General features: G+C 43.1%; 1 protein-coding gene across 1 annotated transcript in view; it reads left to right on the forward strand.

The window, feature by feature from the left end:
* The first annotated feature begins 1,586 nt into the window (after nt 1-1,586).
* The window catches only part of GNG12 (G protein subunit gamma 12), a 106,885-nt gene continuing 86,317 nt past the window's right edge, over nt 1,587-22,154 (forward strand). Inside the window, exon 1 of the mRNA XM_043521031.1 lies at nt 1,587-1,639. The gene's annotated coding sequence lies outside the window, so the exon portion shown is untranslated. The remainder of the gene's footprint in view (nt 1,640-22,154) is intronic.

Genomic DNA, 22,154 nt, shown 5'->3' on the forward strand with positions numbered 1-22,154 from the left:
CTGTATTTCTCCCACATCCTTTCTTTTGTTTATCAGTCTCCATTTCTACCTGTATCTCTTTCCTTTCTTACCCAGTACTAGTATGTGTAGAAGGCCATGTGAGATTTGTAATGACTACAAGCGATCAGGAGGACTTTGATTTTATGTCTCACCTGAAAGATGTCACCTCCAGGAGCAAAGTGCCAATTAACATCATGCTGGGCCTGTGGGTCAGTAGTATCTCTGGGCACCTAGAAATACCAGTCAGGTTTTCCAATGATGAAAGCATGTTTGCTGGTTTTGGTGCGCTTGCTCATGTGTGCTTTCTCTCACAATCTTTCTCTCTTATAGGCTCCCCTTTCAACATTGCTAATTAATCCCGAGATTCTTAAGAGACATTCTTTAGCCCTAAGGATTCTCTTTAATGGAATGATAGTGCCTGGAGATCTGAATGCTCTTTCTGAGGAGCATTATTTTCTTCCTGCTGAGAGGCAAACACTGACCAGGGTGAGAAGTGTTATGCAATGAATACTGTATACAGTTCTCAATATGTATATTACCCTCTGCTGAGCTGTGGGGGAAGGAAGCTGGCAGGCACCAGGGTAGCGTGTTCAGGAGAGCCAGCTTGCTTGGCTGAATGAAAGCCAACATTCCATGGCAGTAGGAAGGGGAATAACTTGTCTTTCACACGGCGCTTCTGGGCCTGAGTGAAGGCCTCGGGTGAGCAGTGGCTCTCAAATGGGGTTATTAATGGTTGTCTTGCTGCTTTGTGGCCTGCAGTCCCACTGTTGAACAGAGGTGGCTCTCGGCCGTATTGCTCCTGTTCCTGCTCATGACAGCTCCAGATTGTCCCACTCTAGGGGGTAACTTGAAGGACTTGGGAGCTAGGCTGTTATCGGGTTTGAAAAACTCTGGATTTAGGGGTGGGTTCTTGTTTTTCCCACAGTGGACTCTTAATTTAATGGCTAAAACAGACTAAATCCCACCTCTGTTTCTTTACAAAACCCCATATCCTTGAGTTCACTGTTACCAATGTTTTCATTAGATCATTTATTTATCACTTTTAATAATCCTGGAGGGTTTGGAAGGACTTGCTCCAGCGAGGGGGCAGTGGCTAGTCCACATATTAGCTGAACCCAGCAGAGTGTGTGTAACCCACACACTTCCTGGGTGTGGTGTTCTGTCCCCTCTAGTGGCACCAAGACCACTTAGAGAGAAATTAATGAGTCAGCTCTACAGCCTTAGCTAAGGAACATGTGGTGTTTAGCTCATGCAGTAGACTCATACATTTAGCTCCAGAGGTCCCAGATTCAATCCCGCCCATCGATGACCGGAGTCTGTCAGTGTTACATATATTACAACATTTTACACCTCTGCTATACCAATGTCCTCCAAATAAAATGTACAGGGTGGGAGAGACACATGGCCTGCAATGGGTCACTACAATGATCAGAGAATGGAAAGGGTTAGTCAGTGACTCACCAGCCAACGCCAGATGCAGCTATTCAGAGTGATACAGCAATGAAGCCCAGAAAAAAAAAATTACACTGGTAAACACCATTTTATAAGTCGGACATGGTCCTATGGAGCCCTTCTGCAGGCAATCACTTTGCACGCTGCAACCCAGCACTGGGTATCTCCTAGAAATGCTACTGTGCGGGTAAGTGAGAAGGGAAGACAAATAGCAAACAGGATGCTATAGATTCAATATTTAGGATTTAAATGGAAGACGGGGGAGTGGAGAGTTGAATTACCCTTTCTCTCCAACTGACTATTACAATATAGTTATGAGTCATTAGCCTGTCCTTATACATTCATAACATTTCATTACTAGGGAGGACAGCCAGCAAAAGGCGAGGAGGAAAACCAGAAGGAGAATGTGTTTATACTCAGGCTGCATTTCAGCCATTTCTGCTCTGAGATGCTTTTTCATAGATTCTAAGGCCAGAAGGGACCTCTGTGATCATCTAGTCTGACCTCCTGTAGAGCGTAGGCTTCAGAACTTCCCAAAAATAATTCCTAGAGTATATCTTTTAGAAAACATCCAATCTTGATTATTATTTTTAAATTGTCAGTGATGAAGAATCGCCCACTACCCTTGGTAAACTTATTGACTGCCAGCTGTGCTGAACAAGTATTAACAAGGCTGATTTATTAATTAACTGGAAGTTATCCAGAACATGGAACACAAATGGAAAACATTAGTATAGATTATAAAATATTCTTTGTTACAAACATAATTCTTGCTATTGATTCACAAGAGATTTTTTTGTCAATTGCTCTTTAGAATCAAAAAGTGTTTCAATTGTGGCCACTGTATCCTGATAAAAATGAGGAATGTTTAGAGAAGGATCGTTTATGTGGCCGTTAACATAGCAAAGGATACCTGTTATCCTAGCAACAGCATTTCTGGGCGGCCCTCTCTGTAGAGGGAAAGAATGGTCTTGTGGTTAAGGCACTAAATGGGGACTCAGGAGATAAATTCCAGTCCCCGATCTGCCATGGACTTCCTGGGTGATCTTGGATAAGACATTGAATCTCTGTGCCTCACTTCCCCCATCTGCAAAATGGGGGCAGTACTTCCTTTGTCTCCTTAGATTGCAAAGTCTCAAGGGCATGTACTGTCTCTTACAGCGTTTGTACATTGCCTAGAAAATGGTGCCTGAACTTGGGCGCTAATGTAATATAATGCACCCAGGCACCATCTCTCCTGTCTATTCATAATGGGTATGGATTTAATTTTGTCTGCTTTTGAAGCTACTAACATGCCCAGTTTAGAGGCAAAATAGAGAGGAAAGGAAATTTCACATGCAGTATGTAAATCAGAATTGTCAAACACTGCACTGGCTATCTCATACAAGCACACGTATATAAAATTAAATTTTTTTTTATGGTTTGATTGTGATTGATTTTTATTTTAGTGGGGAATCCATTTAGGTCAGTTTTTCTATTTATATGCACTATTTGATGTAACATTTTAGTTTGGTTGCATGTTTTGAGTTAAATGATACATATGAAAGGTGGACTTTGAGCGTCACTTTTAGCTTGTAAAAAGAAAAGGAGTACTTGTGGCACCTTAGAGACTAACCAATTTATTTGAGCATGAGCTTTCGTGAGCTACAGCTACATCGGATGAAGTGAGCTGTAGCTCACGAAAGCTTATGCTCAAATAAATTGGTTAGTCTCTAAGGTGCCACAAGTACTCCTTTTCTTTTTGCGAATACAGACTAACACAGCTGTTACTCTGAAACTTTTAGCTTGTGCATGTTTTGTTATAATTTCACAGTGCATAGATGCCTTTCTAATGGACACTACATAAGATGAGGCTTTCTTATGGGACATCTTGAGATGTATTACACATGTTCTTTTTCTGTACAGTCTTTTCCAATGAAGGCTGATCTCACCAGTTCAGCACTATGGGCTTATCTTGGACACAGCTCTCTATCAAAGAAAGAGACAGTAAAAGGATATAGGGATGCAACCAATCCTCTGGACCTAATTCCCCAGAGACTTGGGGCTGGTATTTCTCCAAAGAATTGGGTGAGCAAGGAGGTAGCAAAGCCAGAAGAGAACACGTCTGTGGCTTATTTTCTTCTCCTCACCTCCCATCCCTACACTGTAACTGGGCAGGAGACTGCACCTCCTTGGCATGCTCTTCCCCTCCCTGAGAGCTTGTGGAAGCCCCTCTGTCCCATTGAATCAGGTCAGGCCTCCAGAGCATTGTGGGAGGGCCAGATCTGTGGTGGGAGGGGTCAGGGCTGGGAGAAGCCTTTCTCTGTAGCATAGTGCCATCAGAACCATGTAGCTATCCACATGGGAGTTAATACTGCTCTTGTCACCCTTAACTTGTCCTCCATGACTGCCCTGTCACTGAAGATACTGTGAAGACCAGGTGCCAGCTCATGTCAAGGTCCCTGTGTCTCATAACACTGACAAATACATGGCTGAAATCTGTCTGGCCCACTTGTTGGTCTTGTTAAAGTAAGTACTAGAATTATAAGAACGTGTATAGTCTTTAGATTTATTGAATGCTTGTGAGTTGCTGCATGCATTAATCTCACTTACAACATGGGATACAGATGTTGCAATACAACCACTCAGATATTATCTTATAAGTTTCTGACTGTGTCAATCACCAGACAGGAGGGAGCCATTAACTAGTGTGAATTGCTATTCTCCAACAGAACATGTTATGTCCTGCCCAACAGCCTGGGCCGGCTCCAGGCACCAGCGTTCCAAGCAGGTGCTTGGGGCGGCAGTTAGAAAGGGGCGGCAGAGTTTCCGTGGTGGCAGCAATTCCGCGGCAGTCCCTCTGTCCCACTGCCCGTGGCAGCAATTTGGCAGCAGCTTCTCCCTTTTGCCGTCCGCGGCGGCAGTTTACTTCACTGCTTGGCGCGGGAAAAACTGTAGAGCTGGCCCTGCCCAACAGGAAAGCTCCGTGGACACCTGTCTTACTATTGTGGAACACTAAAGAGGACAGAATACATTTTCCCCTCCCCTAACGGAGAGGCAAGGTTTTCTAGGCACAAGTAGAGCCCTGCGTGGATACAAATTTATACCTGCAGATGCAGCTATCTGTAAATCTATAAATCGGTATCAACAGAACTGCAGGGTTCTCCCGGGGACCACATTGGCGAAAGGAGCAGAATGTGGGGCCGCTGCTCCCAGGAGCCAACGCCCCAGGCCAGCAGCTCTTCTGGCGTGCCTGTACCGCTGCTAGCCCCACCCACTGGGGCGGGCGCCAGGCTCACCAGCAGCTGTCCCTGGTCGCGCTAGTGCGTGCAAGCGGTGTACACGCCCCCAGATGGGAGATGGGCAGCTGTGTGGAAGGGCTGGGGGCAGGACTGGGGGTGGTACAGCCGCGCCCCAGGAGCTGCTACGCAGGGCGCTGGCTCCTGGAAGTGGAGGCCCTACGTTCTGTTCCTTTGGCTGCTGTGGTTTCCAGGAAAGCCCTGTGGTTCCGCAGATACCAGTTTATATCCATGGATATCTGCATCCTCAGATATACATTTGTATCCACACAGGGCTCTAGGCATAAGCAAGAGGTCCCCAGCTTCTTAGCCTGGGTTAACCCTACAGCACATGTATATCTTGCTTATTACAGAAGCTTCTATTACTTTTTGAAACTTAAGATTGTAACTCATTTGTGTGTGTATATTTACCTGCTTTAATCTTGTAAATCTCATTTCCTTTTCCTATTTAATAAACCTTTATGTAGTTTACTATAGGCTTGGCTGCAAGCATTGTCTTTGGGGTGAGAGATAAGGTGTGATTTGACCTGGGGAAAGTGAGCAGTTCTTTGACAGAAATAACCTGAATATTGCTGTGATTCTTGGTGTAAGGGACCATCTCTCACAAAGATTACCTTACCTGGGTGGCAACATAGATCAGAGTACCCAAGGGGACTGTCTGTGACTCCATCATTAAGCTGTTAGTGCATAACACTTGATAATTGATTGGTGAAATCCAAGTCTAGAACTCACCCCAATTTGGAGTTTGTGCCCTGGTTCCCAACAGTGTGCCTTGAAGTTGGTACTCACGCTCTTAAGCCACTGCAGGCAGCTGGACTGGTACTATTGCAGATCACAGCCCCTGCCGCTTGCTGTGTTTGGATTGGATTGGAGAGGTGATCCAATGGAGAAGAAATGAACAGCAGATTTAAGAAGTACCACTTCCCTCATCCTCTCCATTTCTATGCTGGCATCCTTTCTCCTTTAGCAGAGTCTATTCAGCATCCAACAGAATGGCTAAGATGCTCATTTTGGGGTCATTAATTCATGTTCTGAACAACCCCCTGTTGTCTTTGGCTAACAGGCAGGCCAAGATACCCTCAGACCCAGGAGAGAACCTGCTGAGAGCAGCCATTTCAAATTCTATCTTTCACTTCACTCTTGAAAATTCCACAGAATTCTGTTCTGAGTTAAACAGAGACAAGGTGGATGAGGTTATATCTTTTATTACACCAACATTTGTTGGTTCAAATGAATGTTTTCAAGCTTCACAGAGCTTGGGTGCAATACAATATATTACCTCACCCACTTTCTCTCTCATCTCCTGGGGCCAACATGGCTACCACACTACTAATGTCAAATGTACAGTTTCTTTTGGAGGTCAGATTCAATTAGCTGTTAATTCTAACGGCTGCTAATGGGAAAGCACTTAGAAATAGGGGGCTAATGGCAAAGGTGAGGGAAATAGCTCATGAGACCCAGGCAGGGAAAATCACACAGTCAGAGTGACTCAGAGTTGGGGATGGTGTGGGAGAGCGGTAGTTCTATTTTAGGCACTGAGCCTACTGAGAAGAATTAGTGCCAGTGGCCTTTGAGAAAGAACTGTGGGGGATCCCCCTCAAATCTGCTTTTTGGCTGGCTAGAAAATGCAAAAGTCAAATGCTTATGTGTCCGCTACAGGCTGCTGTATGTAATGTCTCTGCTGACCCACTGGCAGTATATGCCCCATGGATATGGGGGTAGAAGCACAAGGAAAAAGCAGGCCAAAGCCTCTGCTGGGGTAAAGCAGTGTAGCACCATTTTCTTCAAAGGAGTTGTGCTGGCTTACATCAGATGAGGATCTGGATCACCAAATGTACCACATTTCGCCTTCCCCCATCCTTTTATCTCTCCTTCTCATTTTTGCATTTTCTGCTACAGCCTGGAGAAGAAGTGGTGCTGCATGCTGATGAGGTGATAGCTAATAACACCACTTAGTCATTTAGTCATTCCCAAGCATGAGGGCACAGCTTTCCTCTCAGTCACGTAGCAGATCTTGACTATGACAGTTTGTTCTCTATATATGCACACATCTTCCTAAGCAGCCAAGGCAACCTAAGTAGACTTTGCTAGGAGATCACACCTGAGATAATCCTATAGCAGCCAGCATCAGAAGCACTGTAATGGATCTAAGCCATGTGAGATAGTTGGAAAGTTATGTATCATAGATGCATATGAATGAGTTTGAATGGTATTTGGGCTCCTAAATCCCTTAGGTGATTTAGAAAAATCTGACCCTACGTACCCACACTTGTGACTTTGCAGAGTGAGTTTCTTGTAGGACCGATGGGCTATTTGTTGTAGTACAGTGACCCAAGTCTGGATTAGGGACCATTTTGCTAGGCACTATATAAACTTGCATGAGCCCCAGTTTTATGCTCCACTGCAGCCCCTTTACAGCAGTTGTGTGTAGGACTGGCTTAATAGTCATATGCCATCCCTTATGTGGCCCTCTGATGGGTTGTTTACCCTACAGGAGGCTTCAGTAAGTAAAAAGGGACAATTAACCTTGTGACAGGCTGCACTTAGAGGAGAGGCAGGGCTGATAAGGTCTAATTGATGAAGCCCAGCTATGCAGGGACAGGCTTAGCTGGTATAACACCAGGAAGTGGAGCACAAGAAGGGGACTGTTGGAAGGAACTCTGCAGGCCCTGAGAGAAGGGGTATTGGCAAGAGAGGTGGAGGTGGTCTAGGGAGACACTAGGTCCTGGGATGCTTCCCTGCACTACAGACTCTCACAAGAGCCCAAGAAGGGTGAAATAGCTGGAGGGAGCTCCAGTGGTAACTGCGGGCTGGGACTGAAGCAAGAGAAGAAAGGTAGGAAGCAGTCCAGAGAAACAGGAATGGGATCTGGGGTCGTGCACAGTGTTGCTAGTCATAGGGCCCCTGGACTGGAACCTGGAGCAGTTGCCAGGCCTGGGTTCTGCTACCACTCACTGGGGAAGTGGCACAGTCTGGGCAGTGGATTGGAAGGCTGCCTGAGATACTTAGTCCAGAAAGACTTTGGTATCCTGGAAGGGGAAAACTACAGTGATGTGGTCAGAGGGCTGTGCCACAAAGAGGGAGTGATCTAGTGGAAAGAGATGAGGAGAGCACCACTTGACTGGCCCCCCAGTGTAGGGACATGAGGGGTGGGGTGTAACCAGGGCACACTGCACTCCAGCTATTCTGGGCCAGTGCAGCAAACCATAGTCAAGTGTGGGAAGCTGCTGAGTGCGCACCCCGCTCTGGCCCATGATTTGGGAGGTGTCAAAGTAGCATTAAGCCCCCTTTGCCTCCTTCCACCAGTCTGAGTGACTTCAATTAGATGTCTGAGTACTCAGCAACTCTCAAAATCCGACTATAGTTGGGCACCCATGATGAGGCCAGTTCTGTAAATCTAGTCTTAAATGACATGCCCAAGGTCAGAGCAAGTACTGCAGAACTGGGAACAGAACCAGAACTCTTGCCTCCTGGTTAAGCCCTACAACACACCAGTGTGTAGCTAGAGCCCACTGAGACTGTTTATAGCAATTAGGTTGGTGCCATGAAATCTGTGACTGTACAGCACTATGACAGGTTTCAGAGTAGCAGCCGTGTTAGTCTGTATTCGCAAAAAAGAAAAGGAGTACTTGTGGCACCTTAGAGACTAACAAATTTATTTGAGCATAAGCTTTCGTGAGCTACAGCTCACTTCATTGTTGCATCCGATGAAGTGAGCTGTAGCTCACGAAAGCTTATGCTCAGATAAATTTGTTAGTCTCTAAGGTACCACAAGTCCTCCTTTTCTTCTTACAGCACTATGGTTCTCCATTGTACAATACTCCTTGCACCCTAAGTCAGGACAATCACTCCAAAGGTGACTTAAAAAAATTCCCACCACCAACCTGAGGCTTCCTGGGGTTTCACAGATCTAAGAAATATAAATATGAGGGTTCAGTTTGTGGTGATTAAAATTGTGCTTTCAGCTCCTTTCCAACAGCAACAGGCTGTTGGTTTTGCCACATTTTATAGAAATAGTCTGCAGTTTGTTCTCCCTTTTCAGCTGTCTGTTTTCCCACAGTGAAAGCTATTCTATTTTCTGAGATGTGGACTATGGCTCTCCCCAAAGCTCACTGCTGTAACTCTTCATTTACTTTCAATTACCACTGTAATTGCCTGCCTTGTGCTTGATTATCTTACTGCTATTTGATGGTGGTTATACAGATGTCGCATTTCCCTTTCATCTATCTCTGAAATCCATTCAGCCATTTATTATCTGTTTATCAAGAATAATCAGTCACTAAATTCATATTGGGACACGATTTCAGCTACTTTGAATTAATATGGGAAGCAGGGTTATGTATATGAAACATCGTTTGTTTTTCTTTAAATGTCAATTATATGATCATTCTGGTTTTTTACATGACAAGTGCAAGGGGAAGAAAGATTGCCGACAAACAGTAGATCATGTTGCAGCACAGGCCATCAGTAGCAGAAATTACTGGGTATGTCTGGACAGTCAAGCCCCTGTGACAAAGCTTTTTTCTATTGCAAAGCATCACCATTGTGTGAATGCTACATTCCGAGCCATTTTTACATAGTATGGAGTAGCAGCATTGCAGGATAGCTACAGGAAATGAGTCTCAAGAACAGAGCTTTAAACATGGTGACTTTTTAATTATCCAGCTATCTCTGAAGGCAGGCAGCTGTAAACTGGGTCTCTCTTTAATCAAGACACCAGTAAAGTCCCTTTCCTTTTCTGCTCACAGAAATCTTTCTAGATATATTGGCTGAATACAATCAAAAGGGTTCACTGAAGATTTACATAGCTGTAGCAGGAGAGAAATAAATAAGGTACCTCTGTTTACCTTAACCTGGACTAGACAGTACTACTTGGAGGGGTCAATAATAAATGTAGTGACAGGTGTTATCCCTTCATTTAGAACAATGGCTGTAGTCCAGTCTGTAATGCTGCTGAGGGCTTATGTAGGTGAAAGCCTCCGATGAGTCTAATAACCAAATTAGTCATGTTTAAATGGCCACAGAGCCTTACATTTTCATTGACAATTAACTTATTCTCTAATCAGCAGCCTTCTCTGAATGACTTGTATTACATTCCTCTCAAGGAGTAGGACTCCACTGTGCTAGGACCTGTACAAACACAGACCAGGAAGTCAGTCACTGCCCAAAAGAGCTTAGTCTCTATATCCACATACATGAAGAAAATGAAACAAACATCCAATATTGACTCAGTCCTGGACGTGCAACATTCCCACAAGTCCATGGGAGTTTTGCCAGGATGGGAAGGGCAAAATGACACTGCTTTTTTTTTAAATATTTTTTATTTTATTTCTATGGAGACTCGACCTGCACAGGTAGGTATAAGGCAGACTGGGAAAGAAGTCACTAACACCTCACCTTTTAAAAAAAAAAAAAGAAAAAAAACCAGGCCTGTGAGCCAAAAGTACATTAACTGAATGAACTCTCCATTCAACTCTCTGATACAAGAGTTATGGCATGTGTCAGTAGTGTCTGTGTTATGAGGCTCTGATTTTTCACCATCTCATCTTGGCCTGCATCATATACAAATAGTTGTGGGGTGATCAGGATCTTATTTGAGACATTTACATATGTGCGTCACTTTATTACCACAAATAGTCCCATTGATTTCAAGGCCGGTGCATGACTTTGAAGGATTAGGGTATAGGTCATGTAAGAAGGCTTTGACGTCAACTGAAAAGACTTCATGAAGGCTTACTTGTCAATTATATTTCATTGTTTCTTCTACCTCTGGTTCACCTTGTAGATGCTATAAGCAGAATTTATTACTGTCTTCAAGCTCAGAGAAGAGAATGCCCTTGCTTAGCTGCTGGCTGTGGACACCTATTTATTTTATTTACAAAGCATCTGTCTCTAACTAGCAGCCTAGACCCTGTGCAATAAACAAAAATTAAAGCAGACTGGCTCGATCCCTGGGGGGGAAAAAGCCATGAAAATATCTGGGCAAAAAAGAAATATCCTCTAAACAAAGGGAAGGGAAGGAAAGGGAGGGCAAAATGGTCTATATTTACAGACCTGCCTGGTACAGCTGTGAAGGAAGCCCCATAGGGACTCCAGGGGATATCTGCAGGTTGGGAGCTTTGTGAACTGAGCAGGCTGAGCCCCACAACCAGTTCTGATAGAAACTTAGAAGATAACGGGGTTAGCCCAGGCAATTGCAATTAACTATAAGGACATGAAGGAAGAATGGTTGCCAAAGTACCTCATGTCTAGCTTACCACAGGCGCAACCCCAAGAAGTGCTGAGTACCCTAACCTCCCAGTGTAGCGAATAGAAGGGGACAGCTGTAGGCAGCTTGCAGAGCTGAACCAAAGACCTTATGCAACTGGCAAATTCTTGAATTGAATTCCTTGCTTTAATCCAGTGCAGATTATGGTAAATGAGTTTTGCCAGCTCTCTTGTCCCTATAGTAAAATATGTCTAACATTATGGGTGAGAAAATATGTTGTACATGTGTCAGCCAAGTGAAGGATTTGGATCCTGCATCTCAAATCAGTTGATGCGGAAAGCAGACTTTGACAAGTTTCACCACTGTTTTATGTCTATTACAAGGACCAAGAATAATGAGGAACATGTCAGGAACTTAATGGGTATTTCAAAAGTAACTTTTGTAAATTTTTGTCCAGAGAAGTGAGTTCAGCGATTGCCATTCCATGCTGATAGGCAGGACTTGTGTTAGAATGAGATCTGACGGGGCGAGTTAGCTGACATGATGCTGACCTTGACTTTGTGGTCAGTGTAGATTAGAGCATTTTGGATTCACCATCATGTCAGCAGCTTGTGACTAAACTCTGTTACCCATCCCAATACTTCAGGAGGTTGCAGGGGAAGGAAGCCCATCTTAAACTACAAGGCTGTTGTGTCTCCAAGGGTTGCAAGGTCTTGTCCTAATCTTATGATGTGATGAGTATTTCAGAGACAGAGTTTCCATGAGAAGTCTTCTCTGTTAGTATTACACAGGGTCTGATTCATATGTCAGATGCTAATGGGAATCCAGATTAACTCCACTCAGGTCAACTGGCTTGATTTTCCCCTTGCCTTGTTCCTTGTGTAATCACTTATAAGTTTGCAAAATGAATGTGAAATGCTTACCAAATAAGAATGGCAGCATTTCATACAAGTGTAAAAGGAAGATGCTGGAGCAAAATATTTGAAAATCAGACCCAGTGGAATCTTTACCCATTAGTGTAAAACTGCCATGAGGTCAGAATCAGGCCCTCAGCCACTCTCCTTCAGACATAAATGCAACTCTTACTTAAAATTTCAAATTACCCTAATAATAAATTCTAGTCAGCAGGCATCTGTGATTCAGCAATACAGATACCCCTGGCCACATCTATGGTCTTAAATAAATTTAGGCAATCCACTTTTGTGTTCTCCTCCTTGAGGGTTTCATTTTTGCTTCAAAATGAATAACAAAGAGTGGGAACTTCTTATCATTTGCACAGTGTGTAGCCTGTTATTTACAGACTTAAACTGAATGGCAATGATCGGCTGAGAGCACATTTTTCCCTAGGTGTTCTCCCATTCTATTCACAACTTACCTCCTCTAGGCTTCTCCACTTTAGAAAAGGTCACTAAGAGAATGTTATGGAGGCTCTCAAAATACCACTAAAACCCCATTCCCATTCCTGTGAAAACCACCAGTGGTGGGCAAGAAGACTATCACTACTCGTTGTGAGTGTAGAACACCACCGCTGTTTGTTGTCAGTGCCTGGCTTAGCAGGCCAATAGAAACTTTAACTAGAAGCCAAAGGGCCTTATGTGATATATTGGATTTGGGAATTCTGTTGGTTTTTTTTGTTACTGAGAGAAACCTGGACTGAAGGAAGCCCTTCCTGTGTTCTGAGTTTAGTCAGTGGTGTCATGAATCTCCCCATTGAATTTAATTAGAACATGGCTGTGAAAAATCTTTTCTTGATATTTTGGATTGACTGGGAGCAGGAAGCCTTCTCCCAATAGACACTGGGCCTGAGTGTCCACTGCTCTGTGCCTTTTGCAATGATTCCCACCAATGGATAGTAGAGTAAAACACTACCAAATCAAAATGTTGGCATTTAACCCATGCTGCCTTTGTATAATTGGCTGCACAAGGCAGAGGGTAATGGAGAATCAGCCATATTATATTCTTCAAATGTTGTGGGGATGATCCCTTGTCTCACCCTTCTTATGCTGTCAAGGTTCCTCCCCCACTCTGAACTCTAGGGTACAGATGTGGGGACCTGCATGAAAGAAAAACCTCCTAAGCTTATCTTTACCAGCTTAGGTCAAAACTTCCCCAAGGTACAAAATATTCCACCCTTTGTCCTTGGATTGGCCGCTACCACCACCAAACAAATACTGGTTACTGGGGAAGAGCTGTTTGGACACGTCTTTCCCCCCAAAATACTTCCCACAACCTTGCACCCCACTTCCTGGACAAGGTTTGGTAAAAAGCCTCACCAATTTGCCTAGGTGACTACAGACCCAGACCCTTGGATCTTAAGAACAATGAACAATCCTCCCAACACTTGCACCCCCCCTTTCCAGGGAAATGTTGGATAAAAAGCCTCACCAATTTGCATAGGTGACCACAGACCCAAACCCTTGGATCTGAGAACAATGAAAAAGCATTCAGTTTTCTTACAAGAAGACTTTTAATAGAAATAGAAGTAATTAGAAATAAGAAATCCCCCCTGTAAAATCAGGATGGTAGATACCTTATAGGGTAATTAGATTCAAAACATAGAGAACCCCTCTAGGCAAAACCTTAAGTTACAAAAAAGATACACAGACAGAAATAGTTATTCTATTCAGCACAATTCTTTTCTCAGCCATTTAAAGAAATCATAATCTAACACGTACCTAGCTAGATTACTTACTAAAAGTTCTAAGGCTTCATTCCTGGTCTATCCCCGGCAAAGACAAAATATAGACAGACACACATACACTTTGTTTCTCTCACTCCTCCCAGCTTTTGAAAGTATCTTGTCTCCTCATTGGTCATTTTGGTCAGGTGCCAGCGAGGTTACCTTTAGCTTCTTAACCCTTTACAGGTGAGAGGAGATTTCCTCTGGCCAGGAGGGATTTTACAGGGGTTTACCCTTCCCTTTATATTTATGACATATGCCCTCTCACTACAACTTACAGAATGGCTTATGGCTAAAACAAATAGAAGAACTGGGTCACACTGACATTGCACTCCATATGTTTTATGGAAATATGCTTATGAGTGTGAATATGATGTAACTGGAATATGCTTTATGCAAAAGGTCTCTTGTAAGGTATCATAACAAAGGTTATAAACTACTGAATATATTCCTCCTATTTGTATGCATGTATCATTCTTGTATCTGAAGCTAGAAATATTAAGTATAACTCTGAGGTCCTACTGTAGTTATGGAAAGTGTGGGCCATTAATGGTTTAGAATGTTGATGGCTCCCATTGACTAGGACAATTGGTTGTAAATGGTTTATTTATTTGCAGGCCTTCCTGTGTACGTGTGGGCCAACACAGGAAAAATGGAGACTAGGGGGTCTTACAATGACATGTGACCATGTCACAGGATACTGGAATCCAGCTTAATCATTGTACTTTTCCATTGATGAGGCAGGGGTGGGAACAAGCACAGACAAAAGATTCCTGCCTTATGCCAAAGCTATAAAAGGGAGTGGAGCAGGACAAAAGAGGTGGCCAGTCATGAGAAAACACCTGCTTATCACCTGAGATGTCTGCTGGATCCAACAAAGACTGTACTGGGGAAAGGATTGGGCCCAGACTAGGAAGGAGTCTAGTCTGTGAAAGGTTTCAGAGTAACAGCCGTGTTAATCTGAATTCGCAAAAAGAAAAGGAGTACTTGTGGCACCTTAGAGACTAACCAATTTATTTGAGCATGAGCTTTCGTGAGCTACAGCTCACTTCATCGGATGCATCTGTAGCTGTAGCTCACGAAAGCTTATGCTCAAATAAATTGGTTAGTCTCTAAGGTGCCACAAGTACTCCTTTTCTTTTTAGTCTGTGAAAGAAGCTTATTGGAACATCCTTGAGGGTGAGATATTACCTGTAATCAGTTTCTTAATGTATTAAGCTTAGACTTGCATAGTTTTGCTTTATTTTGCTTGGTAACTTACTTTGTTCTGTCTGTTATTACTTGAAATCCCTTAAATCCTACGTTTTATACTTAATAAAATCACTTTTGTTTATTAATAAACCCAGAGTAAGTGATTAATACCTGGTTTGGGGGGAGGGGGCAAACAAGTGTGCATATCTCTCTATCAGTGTTATAGAGAGAGGACAATTTATGAATTTACCCTGTATAAGCTTTATACGGAGTAAAACAGATTTATTTGGGGTTTGTATCCCATTGGGAACTGGGTGTCTGGGTGCTGGAGACAGGTAACCTGCTGAGCTGTTTTCAGTTAAGTCTGCAGCTTTGGGGGCATGGACCAGACCCTGGCTCTGTGTTGCAGCAGGCTAGAGTGTCTGGCTGAACAAGACAGGTTCTGGAAGTCCTAAGCTGACAGGGAAAAATGGTCTCAGAGGTAATTTCAGCACATCAGATGACAGTCCCAAGGGGGTCTCTGTGACTGAACCCATCTCATACACACATCACAAGGTGATGCTATTATGTACATTGTGTACAAGAAGCAATAGCTTTGAATGATTTGTGATGTAGGAGACAACATACCATGTGATTATATAGACAGTAGCTTTGCAGAATTTTCCTCAGCCACCCACCTGTGATGAGTAACTTATTTAACAGGTAAGTTAAAATATCTCTCATTTTTTTGTCACCAGGAAATTATGGGTAATAGACTTTGTTGCCTGCAGTAGGAACTTCCTGAGCTGGATAACATTTGATGCACATTGTGAACAGAGCTGACACCTTTCACTTTACTCCCGTGCAACCAGTTAAAACAATACAGATCTCCATATTTAGCCCTGATTCAGGGAAACACCTAAGCACATGCTTATATCTATACCTGTGTAGAATAGCTCTTAAGAACATGCTTAGTCTGTGTGCTTAACTCTTATTGACTTCAATGGCACGTACTTTTAACACATACTTAGAATTAAGCAGACGTTCAGGTGCTGTCCTGGATAGGGATGCTTTCCTAAATCAGGGCCTCCGAAGTGTATTGCACATGCTATAGACACTCAGCAGAGGTCACAATGCAAATATACTACATGAATTCACCACTTGTAAGATGGCAGCATTGTCTATGATAAAATGATGCTGAAATAGGTATTAAATAGATCACTATTGCAGACGGGCCCCACCTGCAAATGTTGAATCTGGCTCCAAACTCCAATAAAGACTGTGTTTGGTTCAGGTCCATCTCTAATAATTGTTCTGAAGTAACAATTTAGGAAAGTGCAAACTATGCTTTGCTGGAATTGAAGTCAAGGTTTCAGCCTGTGGCTCTCATAAGTATCCTAGTTTGTCTCTGGGGAGATAACATCTGTACTGCTTTGCTGTCCTTATGAGGGAGCTGGAGAACAGGAACCGGAACAGCATTTCCAACCCCAGGGCTAAGGTGCCAAAATGGTTGCTTCACTTCTCACCTCCTCTCAGAGGGAAATTATCAGGGATGAGTAATAAAGCAAAGCCCCCTCAAAATGAATGAGACTCCTTGGGAAAATTAGTGCTTAGATATGTTAATCTGTCAGCAGGGTGACTAGATGTCCCGATTTTATAGGGACAATCCCGATATTCGGAGCTTTGTCTTATATAGGTGCCTATTACCCCACACCCCCATCCCAAGATTTCACACTTGCTATCTGGCCACCCTAGCAAGACTAGAACTCTTTCTTAATGTACCTTCCTGGAAGTATGACACTGGTGCATGTGAAGAGGGGCATAGGATAAGGGGATTGGCGAGAGCCAGGCATAGGTCAGGTGAGTACTGTGCAAGCTTCCACACGCAGCTCTACTTGAATTCTGACCTGCAACAGCTGCGTGTGGCTCCAGTAGAGACTAAACTGTCCTCAGCTGCATGGTAGCTTTCAAAATGCCACAAGGGGCTCTGTGGAGGGACTTGGAGAGAGTGCAAAATTGTTGTTGACTGTCCAGATAGCAGAGCTCCTCTGGTGGTAGCCTTTGATTTTAAGGCTGTGTTCTTGTCAGAGAGACAGTGGAAGGTCACTTAAGTTCCCTCTGTGCAGTCCTTTCTTCTAGGACAGCACATTCAAGCAGTGACCTTCTTTCATGGCTCATTGAGAACCACGAAGATGATGCTAATGTTAATTTAGTCATGTTAATGTTATTGTGGTTGTGATTTTCCCACCTGACTGCAGCAATGCTGGCAGCGCTTTCCAGTGCTATAGAACTTATTAGCTAGAGCTACCATACTCCACTTTTCATTTCAAGGTCTATTGCTTCTGTATTGTATAAAGTGCTGTCTCATTCTCTGACGGAGAACAAGCAATACGCTCATCCAGGAAATGTAATTATTTGAAAGTCACGCACTCATTGGCCGCCTCAAATTTCGGCTGCTCCTCATCTAACTATAGTTCTCTTAACAGAGTTAATGGGAGATTTAAGCAATCATTCATATTTCTCTAATTTAGATAGTTGCAGATGGCTTGCTCTAAAGGCCAATTTTTATTTTATTTTTTGCTTAGACTCAGGCCTGCTGGGTGCCTGCATGGTAGTGGTAGCTGCTTAGCACCTCTTAACACTAGGGCCCTGTGACGGAGAAGGTGGCTGGCAAGTATCCCTTCTCCTTAGCATAGGTACTCTGAACAGTGCAATTGAACCTCATTCTGGGAAGAGCCTTCTTATCAGAATGGTTGATGCTTTGATGGCCATCCCAGCAGCCACACAAACCTATCTTTGTTTCCAGTACTTTCCTGGAAATACATTTTCCTTGGAAGGAGAGGAAGGGAGGCTGGGCAGGAAGCTGAAAGGATATGATCTCCATGCTCAATACTCTTACATTTTCTCATGTACCCAGAGTGGTGAATTTCATTTCTCTAGCCATTTCAGAAAGTAAACAATTGGCCTCGTTATACAGATGCCCCAGGTAGCTTACAAGGCCTGATCTTAATTAGTTTTCAGTCCAAAAGCATAATCTCTTGAAGAAATTTGTCTCTAATATCTGAGATCTGAGTAAGAAAGATTTAAAAGGCTCTTACTGTAGCTCCTTTAATGAAATTTATTTAATCTCTTTATTAGGGCACTGCAGAGATATCTAACTGTTTATGAATTAGATCGTCTATACTTTACAACAGATTATTGATTGAATCAGATACAATGCATCAGAAGAGTAAAAGTTGATATATAAAATAAAACAAAACCCCCATAGTATTAGCATGACCAAACTGCATTGCTGAGGCTAGATATTTTTATTTTCATGGTTTGTTGCTGTAGCATGTCCCTTGGCTGAACTCTAAACTTTGTTACATGTGAAATAATAAGGACTCAGCAAATGTGACTGAACACACTAAAGAGGAAAAGATCAAATTATGGATGAGCACTGAATCCCGGAGGCGCTGCTGGTGCTAATGATTCATATTCAAAATGGATTTTGTGCATTTCACTATGGGCTAAAGAGGGCAAAGTGGGAGAAAAATCAAATACTGTAGTAATAAAAAGGCCTTACAATTGCCTAAGTTAAAATACAGCCACTTGTTAGAGGCAAGTTGGGAGAACAAAGGATTTTTTGCTTTCTTTCCTTTTCCTTAAACCGGTTTAAGTCATAAGCAAGTATTTAGAAATTTCACTCAAGAAAAGCAGAAGAATGAAGTTAGGATATTTTTGTATATTAAGGAAATGTCATGTAATGGACCATGGTTCTATGAGAATGAATCTCTTGTCGCTTGTTTGTTTTTCACCTGAATTTATCCCTGTTGGAGAAATGTACTTAATGTTAAACAGTATAGGCTAGTGCAGTGGTTCCCAAACTTGTTCCGCCGCTTGTGCAGGGAAAGCCCCTGGCGGGCCGGGCCGGTTTGTTTACCTGCCGCGTCCGCAGGTTTGGCCGATCGCGGCTCCCACTGGCCGCGGTTTGCTGCTCCAGGCCAATGGGAGCTGCTGGAAGCGGCGGCCAGTTCGCCCCTCGGCTCGCGCTGCTTCCAGCAGCTCCCATTGGCCTGGAGCAGTGAACTGCGGCCACTGGGAGCTGCGATCAGCTAAACCTGTGGATGTGGCAGGTAAATAAACTGGCCCGGCCCGGCAGGGGCTTTCCCTGCACAAGCAGAGGAACAAGTTTGGGAACCACTGGGCTAGTGGATAAGGCACTGTGATAGGAGTCAGGAGGCCTGGGTTCTATTTACAGCTCTACTACTGATGTGTTGTGTGACCTTGAGCAGGTAATCACTTCACTTCTGTTTCTCCTCCCATCCTGTATCTATTTAGACTCCAAGATCTTTGGAACAGGGACTCTCTCACTGTGTGTGTGTGTGTATTGCTTAGCACAATGTTGAACTTGACTGGTGCTATTGTTTATGCAAATAAATAATAAATGTTAACATTTGTTTTTGGAGGAAAAAGGGAAGTTGCAGTCATGTAACTCTAGGAAGAGTTGGGCCGTGTGTGTCTCTCTCTCTAGGATAGCTGGCAAAGTCGCAATGTACTATGTTTAAGTAATAAGATTGTGATACAAAAAACCTATCAAAACCCAAGAAATGCAAAACTAAGACTGATGTCTCACATTGAATCTTGACTGGATCCTTGTGAAAAGAAAAGCCCAACAGTGGGAGTATAAAATGGAGCATCAGCCTTATAGTTAACTTTCCTCGCTTCTGTTGCCTGGAGTCAGAACTATAAAGTTATTGACTATGCATTGTAGTTTTATGCAGTTTTCTTGTTTTTTGTTTTCAAAAGGTATTTAAATCTATAAGAACCCTTTTCAGACATTATAGCCTTTTATATAAACATATAAGTCTCAGGTAGTTACATCACATTTATTTACTACCCCAGAGGAATTTAATCTTCTGGAGCCACTGTTGACTGTCCTATAACTAAGATCTATAAAACCAAACAAACCTAGATTTAGCGTTTGGCATCCTTGGAAAAGGGTATCCTCGATTTTGCTGTAGAAAAGGTAAGGCAGCAGGACAAGCTTTCCCATACTTCCCTGTGCTTTAGTCCTGAGGTGAAGGGACCCATCCTGTTTTGTGAGAAGGGAACTCCTCAGATGGCTGAATCTCTGGCCTCTCCTGAGATTGCAAAATAGTGCTAACAGTTATTATGATTGTCATAGTCATTGAGGTCAATGGAACTTATGCTTCTAAGGCCGGGGCTAGGCAGTTTTTGTACAGATTTAACTATTTAGTCTCGATATATGGGTTTTTTAAAAACAAAAATTTTATTGACAGACCTGTACAATCCATACCATAAATGCATTTGTACTGGTATAAAAATGCCTCATACCAGTATATTGTTAGGCAAAAAGGTGCTTTTCCCCAAGAATCAGGCAAGCACAGACAATACTGAAGGGGTTTATTTATGGTACCAGGAAGACTGACAAGCAGCTTCAAAGATATGGTGCCATAGTGGCCAGTTATATACTTTTTTTTATTAATTCATTTGCGTTTATTTGTACATACGGAGGCAGATATTGTTACAAATCAAGAGAGAACCCTAAACAAAGATAAAAATAAGAACAGTACATATGTATAGAGGTCATTCTATTGCATTAAGCCTCCATGGCTACCTTGCGGGGAAAGAAGGCAGGGCTGGGGGCGGGGGAGGTAGGGATGAGTGCCTACAGATATCCAGTGGGCTGTGAAGGGAGGGTCCTGTTCTAAGAACTGAGTTACCAGATGGGCATTGACCATATAAGCTCAGCTAAGTTATCAGGTTTTGACAGAAACTATGTCCTTGCTTTTCAGCCGTTTCCATCTTTTCTGCTGGCTGAATTTTAACTCCTTCCTGACAATTCCCTCCTTTTGACAAATCGAACTTTTAAGTGAGATAAAGTCAATACAGTACTTTAAATACTTTGATATACATGATTTGTTTTAGGGTTGCTTGAGGAAGGTGGGAGGGGGGAAGGAGAGGGGAATTGGGGAAGGGGGTAAAGGTAGGAAACATAGTAAGATTTTTAAGCGTGTGTTTAAAGTACTTATATATGACAAGAGAGGTTAGTAACACAAATACAGAAGCAGCAGCTGTTATTTGGACAATTGTCCACTAGCAGATGGGGCTGTAAGATGCATTACAAACAGGATTTTTTAGCTGGATGATGGTTTGATTGAAGAGCTGGACCTGAATGCGACCTTCGGTGACGTGGTTATGAACGGTGATAAACGCAGACGCAACAGCCAGGACCATTTTTAGAAGTAGCTTTTTGGCCAGTTGAACTGGTGTATTGTCCAGATGTATTGAGGAGCTGTTGTCATTCCAGTGAACACACGGCCGGGGAGGTGCACATCACCTAGGGTAAATGAGTCAGTAATTTGCAGGCACATGGAAGCGTTTGCCTGGCACTGTAATGGTCTGTACATGTAATAAGATGTAGTGGTGATGAAACACCACTGGGTAGGGGATACTTGGACAGCAATTTTATTATTTGCAAGAGGAAGGACATTCATAACAACAGAAGAGGACAAGGTTAAAGGACAAAGGGTAGAACAGGAGCACACGATGTAACTGTTCTTTTCTGGGCACCAGTTTGAGGTTGTTATTAGTGTAGCATTGTCAGGGGATGGTGTCAGGTATTTCGACAGCCCTACTTTATACACTATATTATTAGCTACATATTTAACAGACTTGAAATGGAAAGAAGAACTAAACACATGAGTAGGAATGACAGAGAATACATAAGAAGGAAATTGAAGGATGAGGGTGAGTCTGGAGGAAGTAGAGAGGCTACTATTAGTTGTGTAGAGATGCCTGCAATGTGGGCAAGGGTGGGGGGAGGAAAGGGTGTGGGATGGGGGAAAACCCAGGCATACATTTAACATGGGTTTTTTTGCAATGTTAAACAGATTACGAGCCAGCATATCACAAGCATGACTTTTAGCTTGTGACTTGGCCAGGTTGACTATAGCATTTGAGGTTTTTTTAATGATTTTGTAAAAAAATGTTATGGCTGTATTAATTGCAGTTTGGGCATAAGATAACCCAGTGTTAGTATGCTTAAGGGCTTGGGTGATTTAGCCTTTGACCCAAGAATTGTATGACCTTGTATTTCAAAATTGGGGGTCCTACATGTGTGTGCCCACATCCCCTGAAGCTAAATACCCAGTTACAGTCTAGATCCAGTGAAATGCTTGGAGGGAGCTGAAGACTGCTCCCGGGCTGTGGTAGTCAGATTGAGACCTTGGAGCCTGGATGTTTTTGGAGGCGAGCTGTAATCACGATAGGTCCCAGGTGGTCTGGTCTCGGGGTAAGCCAAGTGTTTGGATTTTTATTTATTTGCCGCTGTTTTTTGTAGGGAGTTGCACAAACTGGCCAG

The sequence above is a fragment of the Chelonia mydas genome, chromosome 8 (assembly GCF_015237465.2).
Source record: "Chelonia mydas isolate rCheMyd1 chromosome 8, rCheMyd1.pri.v2, whole genome shotgun sequence".
NCBI classification, from domain to species: Eukaryota; Metazoa; Chordata; order Testudines; family Cheloniidae; genus Chelonia; species Chelonia mydas.